Source organism: Staurois parvus, unplaced genomic scaffold (assembly GCF_062004578.1).
Source record: "Staurois parvus isolate SC_StPar_1 unplaced genomic scaffold, SC_StPar_1.0 ptg000122l, whole genome shotgun sequence".
NCBI lineage: Eukaryota > Metazoa > Chordata > Amphibia > Anura > Ranidae > Staurois > Staurois parvus.
Genome location: NW_028317918.1, coordinates 6,217,687 through 6,234,316, shown reverse-complemented (window position 1 = coordinate 6,234,316; position 16,630 = coordinate 6,217,687). Strand labels below are relative to the sequence as shown.

Sequence of the window (16,630 nt, the reverse complement as noted above, 5' to 3'; positions counted from 1 at the left end):
CAATGACATGTTGGGGTTCATGTAAGAGGAAATCTGCTACCCCTGACTCTGGTAAACCCAAAAACATACCTGTTCGCTTGATGTGAAATAACCTGTTATATGGACACAAAATTATTTACAGTTCTAGTAATTAATTCTCACAATATTTAATAAAATATTTCCATGCCTCTTGTTAGAGACACCAGTTGTGTGGAAGCATCCCCGCATAGCTGAAGGGCATATGGGATGGCATTGCAATGACAGGGGGGATACATGGTTTCCTGCTATCATTTGGTATACCAACATTTATTTATGGTATGGTAGGGTAGTATCCCATTTGAGGGTGTATTTTTTTTAAATATCAACAAAAGTAAAGTAGAAAAAAGTCCATGAAATAGCTAGAAGGCCTAGTGATATTTGTCCGCGGCCATGAATTACTGTGATCTGCTGAAAATCTTTACCCTAAGAGATCAACCCATTTATCTACAATCCTGAATGACAACAGAGCTCACCACATTAAACACATCTAAAGTCAACAGCACCACTCAAACAGCATCGAAGCATAGAGAAATGTAAAATTTGATATTTCCAGAATGCACTAAAACCTAGATCTCTAGAAGGTTTGGGCACTTTGCCTCCTTCACAGAATTTGTGTACTGCTTTATATTAACCTGTCAGGTCATATTACTGGTTAAGCTAACAATATTAGTGAAGTGCCCAGAACATTTTGGTGAAAAACAGCACTTGCACCAGAAGATTTGGTTCAGGATTTTTTCAGCAGAGATACCTTTCATGATAATATAAGTGCAGATTTTGATGTAAAATAGCATTAGGGAGTAAGTTTAGAGTTAAGTTACGGTAGGAGAAGGGGTTTATTTTAAGATGTTATGGGGAAGAACAGGGTCAAGTATTATGGTCAGGTGAGATGATAGAATCAGGCTGTGGGTCAAGGGCATGGGTATATACCAAAAGCATCACATCTAGAACCACTGACAATTTTTTTACCGGTATGTACATCCAATGTATGGCCTTTGTATGTCTGCATGCATGTATAGCAAGCTTTTAGCAAGCTCAATGTCCCCGTGAAGCCCCTTGATTGCCAGGCCCAGGCTGTATACTGGACCTTGACTCCTGTTTGACTTTATGTCACATGAAAAATAAAACAGGTTTGAAAAATAACACAAGTATCAATAATTATCTGCACATTAACAGTAATATTAGCTTAGCCTGTTGAGGAACCCAACAGGTTCACTTAAAATAAAGATTTGACCAAACACAAACAAATGTAGATGCCAGCCTTCCATTCTGATTCTCCATCAACCGCATACAATAAGGCTTTTGCAACAATTTATGCATGATATACAGCATCTGCTGAGTCACACAGTCAACCAATAGTTATAAGGGAGCTAAAATCCTTAAGTTTATCCATTCTTCTGGAGATGGATTCCCATTTAAATGTGCTTTGTATAGTTTAGTGCAAAGGCTGTATAATATTGGATTGCATCACATTCTTCGGATGTCACACACGTATAAACCATTCAACACCAGCCTAAATCTTCTCATTTTCCTTCCCTAGGGAGCAGTTTTATGGGAATGCACTGCAGTCTAGGAATACCGAAATGATCTGCATAAAACTGAAACCACATGAACTTCTTTTCTCCCACTCTACAGTGCACTCTGTGCTATGAATTTCATACAAGCCCGTTATACCAAAGAAATGTCCTTGTTGACTTAGTATTTACTATACAGTATACTGTATATATGCCAATTCTGAAATTGGAATTTTGGATCTGTTAATCTGCTTGAACCAAAGACTGTGATTCTACTTTTTTCATACATAGCTGACTGATACTTATTAGAAATGTTCATTTTTCTATTCCTCTGAGAGCTGCTCAGCCGCTGGCAGAAAAAAGACAACTATATATGGTAAATAGCTTTACTGGCTTCCAAGCAGCACATATTTAGAATATCACTACAAATGATTTGCCAACAAACAGAATAAAATAAATGGTGAACATGATATTGAATAAACTAATCATGCCTGAAAAACATGGTTTCATTTAAATAATTTGTGGGCAAAAAGGATTTTTCTTCCATCACAAAGAACGCTATAAGACAAGCCAAAGCATTTATTTAGAACTCTGTCAAGTTTTTTTATTGTCTATGTCCCAGTTGGTAAGATTTACCAATACATTCTATTTGACAAGTGTCAAATACAAAATTAAGTAAGGGGAAACCAACCCTCCAAGGACAAAGATAGCAATAAAAACAAGTGTCAGACAAATCAGGAAGTGGGAGGAAATCTATTAAATATGACAAAGAAAGTAATTAAAGTGGAACTAAAGTCAGGAATACTCACCTATTCTCCAATGGTTTGAATCCCATGAGTTCCCTCACGGCATCTTCTCCCCAGCTTCTTCTGGGTGCCGGTCTTTGGCCATCTTGATTGGCTGGTGGCGTCACTCCTGCATATGTGAAGGGAGTCATTCATCCCAGCACACTGACACTGCACTGGCATACACAGCTCCGTGTACATTTTGCAGAGGATTGCAAACAGGTAGGTAATTGTATTTTATTGCAGAAGAGACATTATGGGGTTTATTTACTAAAGCTGGAGAGTCCAAAATCAGACTCCCTTCTGCATAGAAACCAATCAGCTTCTAACCTCAGCTTGTTCAATGAAGCTTTGGCAATGAAACCTGGAAGCTGATTGGTTTCTATGCAGAAGGGAGTCTGATTTTGGACTCTCCAGCTTTAGTAAATAAACCCCATAATGTCTCTTCTGAAATAAAGAAACTGTCTGTTATTTTGCAACCTCATTTTATAAACCAAGCTGTTCAGCAAAAGTGGGAGCTAGTAGGTTGAGCAAAAACATTTAACACTGACAGGGGTGCTTACAATGGTCAGCTTTCATAATGTTTGTAAAACTGTTATCCCAAAAGTGGTGCTGTAACTGCTTAAAAAGAATTCAGATTTATTTAATTAGTCAAGTCTATTCACATCTGTTAGTGCATCTAACATTACTCTCTTCCCAATGTTACAGTACAAAGGTGTCTCCGCTGCTCCTTAAGATAGGAAGTGAATTACTGGCCAGATCACCTCGTACCGGAAATGGCGCCATTTCCAGTACGAGGTGATGCACTTCAGGATGCAGTGGCCATATTGCTACACCCAGGAAACCATGCAGTACACCCATAGTATGTGGTGACAGGCGTTTTGTTTCTGGGATACATGTGAGTGCAATATTAAGTATATTTACTTACAATAAAAAACACTACTGCACTATGGAAGGATTCTTGCTTTGTGTCTCATGTATGTTGCCTTGAGTGGAGGTGGAGTGGATAAGGTGCGCTGGGGAGATATCTTTATTCAATTCCATGGTCCCTGTGATGAGGAGCGGAACTAAGAGGATCTGATATTGATATACATAAGCCTTCTGACCCTGTGCGGGTCAGTGTGTGGAGGTGAGCAGGCATTGCAGCCATTTGAGGATCTTTTTTCTTTTTTCTTTTTCATTGGAGTGAAGATCACGTTGACACAGTTACACCTGCATGGACTTTATGCTTTAAATGACACAAGTGTTATTTAATGATTTTTTTTCATTACAGTATATTTATTATAAATATTGGTTTAATCAGCACGGGATACTTCCCTTTTCTTTTACAGAACCACTATCACCAATAGTTTTGGAATTTTCCACATTTCTTATGTTTTTTTCACCATATGTTTGTTGAATTGATTATATTTTATATTTAGTTCACTGAGCACTAATATATTGGCACGGCTAGCAATATACAGCACTAGAGTATTGCACGTATGTTAGATTTATTTATAGTGCTTCACTATATATTGATATTTTGTGTTTACAATTATTGGTTTGAGTTAAGTGACAGCAGCTGTAATTAAAGTGGTGTTATTCCACATTAAGCGCAGGAGGATACCCACATTCATAGGATGTAGGATACCTACTCCTATAACATTTTTTTTTCTTTGTATGGAAGGTCAATCGCAACATTGAGTCCAAGCATCCTCTTTGCATTATTTTTCTATCCTAGAGCTTCACATACACTATATTGCCAACAGTACTGGGACACCCCTCCAAATCACTAGATTCAGGTTTTCCAATCACCTCCATGGCCACAGGTGTATAAAATCAAGCACCTAGGCATGCAGACTGCTTCTACAAACATTTGTGAAAGAATGGGTCGCTCTCAGGAACTTAGTAAATTCAAGTGTGGTACCGTGATAGGTTGCCACCTGTGCAATAAGTCCATCCGTGAAATTTCCCTGCTACTAAATACTCTACGGTCAACTGTTAGTGGTAATATAACAACAGCAACTCAGCTGCAAAGTGGTAGGCCATGTAAAATGACAGAGCGGGGTCAGCGCATGCTGAAGCGCACAGTACGCAGAAGTCGCCAACCGTCTGCACAGTCAATAGCTAAAGACCTCCAAACTTCGTGTAGCCTTCAGACTAGCACAACAACAGTGCATAGAAAGCTTCATGGAATGGGTCTCCATGGCTGAGCAGCTGCATCCAAGCCTTACATCACCAGGTGCAAAGCGAAGCGTCGGATGCAGTGGTGTAAAGCACGCTGCCTCTAGACTCTACAGCAATGGAGATGTGTTCTGTGGAGTGACAAATCATGTTTCTCTGTCTGATGGACGTGTCTGGGTTTGGCGGTTGCCAGGAGAACGATACTTGCCTGACTGCATTGTGCCAAGTGTAAAGTTCGGGGGAGGTGGGACGTTGTTTTTCAGGGGTTGGGCTTGGTCCCTTAGTTCCAATGAAGGAAACTCTTAAGGCGTCAGCATACCAAGACATTTTGGACAATTTCAGGCTCTCAACTTTGTGGGAACAGTTTGGGGATGTCCCCTTCCTGTTCCATCATGACTGCGCACCAGTGCACAATGCAAGGTCCATAAAGACATGGATAAGCAAGTTTGGGGTGGAGGAACTAGACTGGCCTGCACAAAGTCCCAACCTCAACCTGACAGAACACCTTTAGGATGAATTAGAGAGGAGACTGTGAGCCAGGTCTTCTCATCCGACATTAGTGCCTGACCTCACAAATGCGCTTCTGAGTTGAAGCTGTTGTAGCTGCAAAGGGTGGGCCAATTCAATATTGAACCCTACGGACTAAGACTAAGATGCCATTAAAGTTCATGTGCTTGTAAAGGCAATACTTTTGGCAATATAGTGTATATTGGTCCAGTTTATTTAAACCATTTATTAAATAAAATATAGCAAAATCAAATGGTAATTTATAGATTGATCTAAAACATTGATCAAATAAGGTCAATTTAATAAGATTATATATTTATTTTTGAATTGTATTGCATTTATACAGAACATGTATCCTGAATAGTCCTAAGTGTTAAACTATTCTCACAACTGTGTAACATAATATTTCTTATACCAACTACACATGCCTACAACCTGTGTCCTTCATATCCCTAGCTCCTGTGTGCTTCTAAGGTTTCATCCTGTGCTTCTTTTCATTCCTTTCTTGTGACTACTGGTGAGTCAGTATTTATGTCACTGATGTGTCCAGAGAGTACCTGTCACTTTCTTGTGTATACTGCACCTCTTGTGCCAATAATGGTGTTAAAAGTAAAATGTTATAAAATAAACGGGTTTAACTACATATCATGGGGACCCATAACAAATTTTTATGGGGATCCTCACTGACCTCTTTTTGTGGCACCTGGCAATATCCACAGTGACAATCCTGTCAATGATTCCAATTTACAGTATGCCTAAAGCAGTGAAAGGTTGCAAAAGAAATGAACATAGTCAATATACAACCCCAATTCCAAGAAAGTTGGACCCTGTGTAAAATCTACATAAAAACAGAATGCAATGATTTGCTAATTTTATAAACCCATATTTTATTCACAATAGAACACATAGCCAATGCTTAAACTGAAAAAAAATGTATCATTTTGAGAAACAAATATGGAAATTTTGAAATTGATGGCAGCAACACGTCTCCAAAAAGTTGGGCAGGGCCATGTTTACCATGGTGTAGCATTCCCTCTTCTTTTAACAACACTCTGTATGTCTTGGAACTGAGAAGCCCAGTTGCTGTAGTTTTGGGAGAGGAATATTGCCCCATTTATGTCTGATATAGGATTCTAACTGCTCAACAGTCTTTGATCTTCATTGTCGCATTTTTTATGAGATCTGCAAATCATTGCATTCTGTTTTTATGTAGATTTTACACAGCATCTCAATTGTTTGGTATTGCGGTTGTACTGCTGGGGCAAATGCAAAGCATATAAACTGATGAAGTAGTAGCGGTAAGTTTTTTCAATGTAAAGCACTTATTTACAGTCTTGTATAGCTTACCTGATTTACAAAAGCACATATTTGGCATTACATTTAAACAAGTGTGCTATTTATTATATACAGTATATTATATTTCAAAAGAATTTTAAAATGCTGCTAAATTGCTGCACCAAAATTGCTTGTAGCGTATTTTTATAGCAACATACTGTGCAAGTACTATGGGGGTTTGACAAAATTATGGAAACAACAGGTAAAAGAACAAAATCATTGCTTAATACGGTGTTGGACCGCCTTTGGCATCCAAGACAGCCTGAGTTCTCCTGGGAATTAACAAATATAAGTCTTGGATGGTGGATAATGGAATCTGATGCCATTCTTCATGCAAACATTACTCCATTTCTCGCAGAGATGCTGAAAGAGGAAGACAAGCCTGAACCTTGTTTTCCAAAATTGGCCATAGTGGCTCTATGATATCTGGTGGTCTGGCGACTGTGATTTTCAGGGAAGGTGCAAGACTTTGTCTGCATGCTCATTAAATCAAAATTTGACAACACCAGCTGTGTGAATCGGAGCATTATCGTCTTGGTAAATGGCGCTGTCTTCGGGAAACAATGTCTGCACCCTGGGGTGCACATGGTCGGCCAAAATATGTACATAGTCACTGCCAGTAACTCTACCTATCAAGGTGGTGATGGATCCTGCAGAATACCAAAATATGGCTGCTCAAACCATGACTGTGCCACCACTATGCTTTACCATTGACCCAAGAGGGTCCTGGTCATAAGCTTGGGATGGTGTTCGCCACATGTAAATATGTCCAGTGGTTGGAAACAGTGTGAAGCTCAATTCATCGACCATATTACAGTCCTCTGTTAATCGATAGTCCACGATTTTGGGGTGTTGCACTACTCTCTCCTCTTCTGAGCATTAATATTGGTCACAATTGTAGCTCGCCCATGAATGGTTTGCTTATGGAGTTCACTCCGCACAGTTTTTGTCGACAAGGGTTTTGGAAGGAAGAAGGGTTGGCCGCACACAGGTAGGATGATGAAATACGTGCGTATAGTTTATTGATCCATAGGACACCAAAAGCACCAGGACATGTACATGGATGTTAACACGTTTCACACAATCACGTGCTTAGTCATAACAAAGATCAGAAATGCTGTCTTTTCTAGGCATAAATCAATAAAGAACACCTGTCCTAATCAGTATTCTCGAATCTCAGAGAAACGCCTACTGATACAATGTTATAAAGTGTGTAGAGCATATAAAAACATTGTGTCAAAAAAGGGAAACAAAAAGGAAAAGAAAACAAGGAAAACAATAAAATCTGGATAAAAATAAGGAAATACATCATAAACATATAAATAAATAAACAATCATCCCCAAAAGGATACATAGATACAAAAATACCATAAACATCATGAAGATACATAAACATAAATACAAAAATAGTATGTCCATTCTAAAATCATAAAGTCCTTACAAAATTCAGACAGATATGTATCAAAAAAGTTCTTCCAAAATATAGAACACCCATGGGAAAAGAAGAACATGATATAGGAAAAAGGAGATACTTCAAAGATGAACCATAAAAGTATGAACAACATGTATACAGTATATATCACATATACAACCTATATAGTGTGTGTACATGTGTGTGCACTCACACAAACACATGCAAGACGCACAATGCACCCAATCATGTGCATACAATACATCTGATATAATAGTAGTATACATGTAGACGCATGTGCGTTTACATATATACACACATACACACATCGGAGTGCAGAAGGACCAGCTCTGAATGCTAGTCATAAAAATATGTAATGTCCCATTCATGATTCCTGAAGCCCTGAGGGACACGAGTGTTCAAGTGAAATATCCAGAAAACCTCCCTTCTACACAACCACAAGAGAGAGAATGCTGAGTTGCTGAGTTGCATCCAAAGAACACCATACCTACTGTGAAGCATGGGGGTGGCAACATCATGCTTTGGGGCTGTTTCTCCGCAAAGGGACCAGGACGACTGATCCATGTACAGGACAGAATGAATGGGGCCATGTATCGTGAGATTTTGAGTGCAAACCTCCTTCCATCAGCAAGGGCATTGAAGATGAAACGTGGCTGGGTCTTCCAACATGACAATTATCCCAAACATACCGCCCGGGCAATGAAGGAGTGGCTTCGTAAGAAGCATTTCAAGGTCCTGGAGTGGCCTAGCCAGTGTCCAGATCTCAACCCCATAGAAAACCTTTGGAGGGAGTTGAAAGTCCGTGTTGCCCAGCGACAGCCCCAAAACATCACTGCTCTAGAGGAGATCTGCATGGAGGAATGGGCCAACATACCAGCAACAGTGTGTGCCAACCTTGTGAAGACTTACAGGACACGTTTGACCTCTGTCATTGCCAACAAAGGATATATAACAAAGTATTGAGATGAACTTTTGATATTGACCAAATACTTATTTTCCACCATAATTTGCAAATAAATTCTTTCCAAATCAGCCAATGTGATTGTCTGGATTTTTTTCTCATTTTGTCTCTCATAGTTGAGGTCTACCTATGATGCCAATTACAGGCCTCTCTCATCTTTTTAAGTGGGAGAACTTGCACAATTGGTGGCTGACTAAATACTTTTTTGCCCCACATGCTGGAGAGCCAAGATCTGCACCTGTTCTGGTTTGATGCTGATTGTTGCCTGAGCAGTATTTCCCTTGTCTTTAAGGGTTCTGGAAGACTAAGATTGAGCTCTGCAGTCACTTTTGCAGCAGTTGTTTTCCTATTCCGGGTCACAATCCTACGTAATGTCTTTTTGTCTCCTTGGGTCAGTGGACCATGTCAACCGTGCTTATGCTTAGCAGATGACGCTTTCCTAGAAACTGCATATGCCTTCATAACCTTTGATACTGTACCTTGTGAAACCATAGATAAATGAGCAACTTCAGTCACAGAGGCACCAGCTAAGTGGCACAGACAATTTCCCTGTTTGAAGCTCAGTAAGCTCTGATATGACTCTGTATTACTAGCAGCGCACGCAGTGAATGACAAAAGTGAGGCTTCCCACCTGTCAGCTAGGTGTCTCATCACACAGAGTAAGCAAAAGAATGTTACTTTTGCTTTCAAGGAGAAGCATGTTGTCAGTTTCACACCTGCAAATCATGTAGTGTTTATATATTTTTGTCCAACCCCATTTGTGGTTTTAGGAACCTTTTGCAAACATTCAAGTCTCAAACAAATCCAATTATCTAAGGTGCAAACTGGAAGGCAATGCCCAACGGTGAAAGGGTTAATGTATGTACAGTATATAAAGAGAAGATACTCTGACACATATAACACAATACCCAATTTAAAAAATCTCCATTCACTGCTTGACCTGATAATTAGTCACACTGGTCTATCCTACAGATATTTCTAATTTGTTTGGGTTCTACCTGTACTATATTCCATTTACACCTCACCCATCAACATGTCAGAGGTCCTCCAGAGGAAGTAATTTTTGACACACCCATTGTTCTTTCTTTATCTAATGTTGCTAGGAATCCAATTTTTCACACACAGGAAGGTAAATAAGGATATGACTTTGATCCGACCTCGTGTAGTCACTGGTACTGCTTTTGAGGTATGGGCCATTCCCAATAGTCTCTGTTTCACACCAGAGCAGCTTACACTCTAATTACCGACCACAGTCACACACACTGCTATTATTGCATCAAGAAGGTGTGTTAACAACTAAAGCCACCAGTAAATAGGACAATATAGCATCAGTCATTATATCTCTCTTTGATGAAAGTTGCAGGAAACAAGGACCTGTCATTATGACATGATGCACAATGTAGAATTAACTGATCTTGTTCTTAGGAAGAACTTGTCATCGCAGTAACAGAGATGTAAGTAGTGACCAAAACGTTCACCAATAAGGACCAGTTATTATGTCATCATGCCAGGGGCAAGCACAAAAAAAGCCTATGAAAAAGGTACCAAGGGCATCTCATGGGCCCCCCTACTGACCCCAGGCCCTTGGGCAGTGCCCAAGTTTCCAAATGGTCAGTCCACCACTGCATCATGCAGGCTGCAGTGACTGAGTTAGGCATCATCCAATTGTATTGGTAACCGCCAATGAACATGGCCAACCATTATGGTATCAAGCAGGTGTCAATAAAAGCAGAATTAACGGTGTATGAGTACCACAAGATGAAAATGCAACTTATTTCATTTTATATATTCAAAGCAAACTCTCCCATCCATCCATGTCTCCATGCTTTATCTTGTTGAGAAATCACCTTGAAAAACACCCCTAGCATTTCTAGCTGTGTCCATCTTGAGTAAGGGCAGATGATTCATGTAGCATTTGCTTCCTGGAATCTATCTGCCCTTAGTTCAGGCAAGCAGGCAGAACGGTGCGCTTAGCTGAGAAAACCACTCCTCTAGATCAGGGGTCTCCAAACTGTGGCCCAAGGGCTGGATGTGGCCTTTTGCTAGCCTTTATCAGGCCCTTGGGGCACTATTCCTCCCAATGATATGAACCACTATTCCTCTCACTGACATCAACAATGGGACACTATTTCTTACACTGATACCAAATGATGGGGCATTATTCCTCCCATCAATACCAATGAGGGGTATTAATGGTATTAATGGAAGGAAGAGTACCCCATGTTTATTTTCACTGAAGCTGAGCCTGGGACATTCTCTAACCCCACTGGTCACAATCCAGCCCTCCTAAAGTTTGAAGGACAGTAAACCAGCCCTTTGTTTGAAAAGTTGAGACCCCTGATAGAGTTTAGATAAATGAAACAACTGTCTATGAAGGTTCCTGGAATGTATGATATCAGGAAGCAACTGAATAAATGTAATCAGCTGCGTCCAATCACAGCTGAGCACCATGTAAATACACTTGTCAGTTATCCACAATACTTTCCTCATGCTGTCACAGTGCGAGGAAAGTACTGCCAATAACTGGAAACTATGAAAGGATTAATCTACGCTGATAATCAGGGCACTGATTATCAGTGCAGCCCCAAAAGTGCCCATCAGTGCCCAGCAGTGCTGCACATCAGTGCTGCCAATCTCTGCCCATCAGTGATGCCAATCTGTGCACGTCAGTGCTGTTAGTGCCCATCATTGCTGCCTATCAGTGCCGAATATCAGTACAGAGTCATCTGTGCAGCCTATCAGTGCTCATCAGTACTGCCTATCAGTACCCATCAATGCTGCCTATCAGTGCAGCCTCATCAACGCACATCAGTAAAGGAGAAAAATTACCTGTTTGCAAAATGTTATAACAGAAACAAAAAAAAACACTTTTTTTCCCAAAACTTTTCGGTGGTTAAATACCACCAAAAGAATGCTCTATTTGTGTGAAAAAATTATAACAATTTGATATGGGTACAGTGTTGCATGACTGACCAATTGTCATTCAAAGTGCAACAGCACTGAAAGCTGAAAATTGGCCTGGGCAGGAAGGGAGTAAAAGTGCCTGGTAGTTAAGTGGTTAAACAGTGCTTTTTTTTGCCTGGAGTTCTGTTTGAATCCCATAGATAGCCCTCTGATTTTATGTAGGATATAGCATAGTCTATGCCAGGGTTTGAAATTTCCACTCGTCTGCTCGCCAATGGCGAGTGGAAATTATGGTGGGGGCGAGTGTCCCCCCCAGGGCCATCTTGCTGAGCAAGCTCAGGCTCTTGCTGTGCTCTCTGCCTCCCCCTAGAGTGCAGTACCCGGATCTGTGAGTGAACAATGAAGTACTGCAACTTTTTATGGGGGGGTGGTGTGTGTATGTATATATGTGTGTACGTGTACATGTGTGTGTGTTTGTGTGTGTCTGTGTATGCATGTACAATTGTACATGTGTCTGTGTGTATGTACATGTGTGTATCTGTACATGTGCCTGCGTGTATGTACATGTATGTGTGTGCGTACATGTGTCTGTGTGTGTACATGTGTCTGTGTGTGTATGTACATGTGTGTGTGTTTGTGTGTATGTATGTACATGTGTCTGTGTGTACATATGTCTGTGTTTGTGTGTACATGTGTCTGTGTGTACGTGTCTGTGTATGTATGTACATGTGTCTGCGTGTATGTACATGTGTCTCTGCTTGTGTATTTCTGTGTATGTACATGTATCTGTGTGTATGCGTGTCTGTACGTGCCTGTGTGTGTATACATGTGTCTGTATGTGTGTGTGTATATGTGTCTCTGTGCATGTGTGTGTATGTGTGTGTGTTTGTACAGGTGTCTCTGTTTGTGTGTGTTTGTTGGTGGCAAGTAACTCTAAGGCCTGGCTAGTAGCTCAGGACTTGAAATTTTAAGCCCTGGTCTATGCTATTGTTCATATAAAAGCTAACATAGAATAATCAGGAACCAACTCAGCTTTAAAATCAATAATTAAAAGCTGAAAAAGTACATCACTGAGAGACAGCAGGATACACTCATTGATTTTAGGTTACTGAATTACGGTAAAGAAGCTCCACATTCAACTGACATGTCAGACAACATTACAGGCTCCTCCAGGCATCTGTGCAGTCTGTTTAGTGAGTAAGGCGTCTCTCTAAGATAAGTCTGTACATGATCTCTATGCTATTTTCCCAGAAATCAAACCGTATCAGCCAAGTGTAGCACAGAATTTGAGGTTTTCTACACATTCAGATGAGCTCAGAGATATGTGTAATATATTTAGGGAATATGAGAAGAGAACTGGTTCAGTTGCTCTAAAAAAAGAAGCATGCTATCCTACGCAAACCACTGGTATGTTTTCAAAATATATTTTTGGACTTTAGAGGTACAATACAGGCAAACGTTCAAATGCACACAAAGGCTCTGGATTCTTGCATAAGGATCAGGGGTGGACTGACCACTTGGAAACTCAGGCACTGCCCGAGGGCCCGGGGTCAGTAGGGGGCCCAATGAGATGCCCCTGGTACCTTTTTCATAGGCTTTTTTGAGTTTGGGCAAGGACACAGGGGCCCCATGATCCCCTATTGCCCGGGGGCCCCATGAGTTGTCAGTCCGTCCCTGATCAGGATTGAACAAACTTTTGAACAAATGATTTTGTTTTAGTAGGAACGTGGGGGAACACAGTTGCAGCACCTCCAGAACTGAACGTATTTAATAGCAAGGGGTGCTGGGGTGTGCTGGAGAGTCTATTGATGCTGGCTGCTGGGTGATCTATTGTTGCTGGAGAGAATCTATTGTTGCTGGTGGTGGATCTATTGTTGCTAGGGGGTCTTATATTTCTGGGCGGTCATTTGTTGCTGGAGGGGATCTATTGTTGAGGGAGGGGTCTATTATTTCTGGCTGCAGATACATTATATTGTCAAAAGTATTGGGCCACCTGCCTATGCAAGCACATGAACTTTAATGGCATCCCAGTCTTAGTCTGTAGGGTTCAATATTGAGTTGGCCAAACCTTTGCAGCTATAACAGCTTCAACTCTTCTGGGAAGGAGCGTGTTTATGGGAATGTTTGACCATTCTTCCAGAAGCACATTTGTGAGGTCAGGCACTGATGTCGGAGAAGAAGGCATGGCTCGCAGTCTCCGCCCTAATTCATCCCAAAAGGTGTTCTATCGGTTTGAGGTCAGGACACTGTGTAGGCCAGTCAAGTTCCTCCACCCCAAACTTGCTCATCCATGTCTTTATGGACCTTGCTTTGTGCACTGGTGCACAGTCATGATGGAACAGGAAGGGGCCATCCCTAAACTGATCCCACAAAGTTGGGAGCATGAAATTGTCCAAAATGTCTTGGTATGCTGATACCTTAAGAGTTCCCTTCACTGGATCTAAGGGGCCAAGCCCAACATCTGAAAAACAACCCCATACCATAATCCCCCCTACACCAAACTTTACACTTGGCACAATGCAGTCAGGTAAGTACCATTCTACTGGCAACCGCCAAACCCAGACATGTCCATCGGATTGCCAGACAGAGAAATGTGATTCGTCACTCCAGAGAAGAAGTCTCCACTGCTATGGTGTCCAGTGGCGGTGTGTTTTACACCACTGCATCTGACACTTTGCATTGCACTTGGTGATGTAAGGCTTGGATGCAGCTGCTCGGCCATGAAAACCCATTCCATGAAGCTCTCTATGCACTGTTGTGCTAATCTGAAGGCCACATGAAGGTTGGAGGTCTTTAGCTATTGACTCTGCAGACAGTTGGTGACTTCTGCGCACTGTACGCTTCAGCATGCACTGACCCTGCTCTGTCATTTTATATGGCCTACCACTTCATGGCTGAGTTGCTGTTCTTCCCAGTTGCTTCCATGTTGTTATAATACCACTAACAGTTGACCGTGGAATATTTAGTAGCAAGGAAATTTCATGAATGGACTTATTGCACAGGTGACAACCTATCACAGTAAAACCCTTGAATTCACTGAGGTCCTGAGAGCGTCCCATTCTTTCACAAATGTTTGTAGTAGCAATCTGCATGCCTAGGTGCTTAATTTTACACACCTATGGCCATGGAGGTGATTGGGTCACCTGAATCCAATGATTTAGAGGAGTGTCCCAATACTTTTGGCAATATACTGTAGTGTATGTTGCTGCTGCCGAGGGTCTATTGTTGCAGAGTGGATCTATTGCTTCTGGGAGGGTCTATTGTTGTTGTTTTTCCTGCCTGAAAGCAATCTATTTTACTGCTATTTATGTTATCCTTAATAATTTCCATACAAATGACACCACAAAATGATACTTGGTTATGTATTATATAAAAGGGGCGATACTGGGTAGTGCTTAGAGTGTGGAACCAAGGGACGGTGCTCAGAGGTGGGTAGGGGGCGGAATCAAGGGTGACTCAGAAGAAGGGAGTTCCTGCACCTATTCGCTGACAAAAAAAGCCCTGTAGTTACCTATTTGACATGCACAATAATATATGCTTAAGAGATAAAAGCCTTTCAACACTCCATCTGAGCAGGACGTACAGTAGGTGGAACATGCTAAGCATTATATAGCTACCTAGTTCAGACCTGTGATCACATCACCTGGAGAATGGGAATCTTACAGTGCCAACTTCTTTTATGGATCTAAGACTGTGTGTGTCTGAATGCCAAGAACCATGCTTGAAGATGTGAAAAGGTGTGTCACAACAAACCATGTCTATAAGTAATGCATGACTAATCCATGCCCAAAAATCAATGAGGCACTGTGGGATACTGTGCATAGGACACTTTCTATAGTCCATGGAAATCTGTCCTTACCGTGAAAGGGCTAGTCAGCAAATCAAGGGTTTTCAGTCCTCCCCTAGTGGGACATGTGGACATTAATAACAATTAACTCATCTAATATTCAGATACTACAAAGTCTCTGGAGGCCATCACAACAGGGCAAAGTGTGGGAAACATTGAGTTAGACAAATACATGACATGTCCCATGTAATTTTGCTGTCATTTCTTCACTGTCATTTTTAAAAATGACTAAAAGCTTCATTCACACTGTCACTCCTGTGTATAGCTTAATTAAATGCAGGAAGTCATCTGGGAAGTATAAACAAATGTCATATATCCCAAATCACTTTTTCCTGCGTTTAGATGTTCCTGCTTTAAAGTGTTATTAAACCCAGGACCCTGCATTCACTCTATCTGCTCTTCCAAAGTACAGAGAACATGGAAATGCAATTATTGTAGTAAACATAAACTGCTAAATACCTTTTCTCATCAGCAGTTAGAGCAGTCTTGTGACTTCTATCAGTGTCCAGCAGAGAGCTGGTTAAAGCTTACAGGAGAAGTTTTCCTTCTGCTTTAGGAGGATGCAGAACCCCTGACCCTCTGTATGGACAGTGCTGATTGGCCCTGTGCTGATCACATGCACTCTCCCAAGAAACAAAAAAAACCTCTGTAGCAATACACACTAAACGGAGCATGTGGAGAGTGACTACACACGATATGTCTCCTCAGAAGATAAGAGGGGGAAACTGGAAGAAGTGGAGGATCACGGATCACAGAAGACAGGATCAAAGCATTTTTACACAATGCAGAGGATTAACCCCTTAGGTTCCACAGTGAGTATAACAATCATGCTTTACTGCATATACAGCCTGATTTTACTGTTGTGGGTTTAGTAACACTCTAAGTGCCTGGTCATACCTGTGCGACTTGTCATGCGATTTGATAGTTTCAAATCGCATGACAATTTGCAGCCTATTGTCTCCAACTGAAGTGGTCATATCGGTGTGATTCCAACTTAGTCGTAGTCACACCGATTTTGAAAGTAGTGCATGTACTAATTTTTGCAAGTTTAGGTGCGACTTGCATTGGCATCTGTGTCCTGCAAGTTGCAGATGTCTTGCAAGTCTCACCTGAAGTCACACGATTTCATTCGGATTGGTGTGGCTGAAGACCAAAGCAAGTTTAGCG

The 16,630-nt window shown here is 41.1% G+C and overlaps 1 protein-coding gene across 1 annotated transcript in view; it reads right to left on the bottom strand.

Moving 5' to 3' along the window:
* Window positions 1–16,630, bottom strand: part of LOC149467125 (uncharacterized) — a 74,299-nt gene that overhangs the window by 42,276 nt on the left and 15,393 nt on the right. The gene's annotated exons all lie outside the window — the stretch shown is intronic.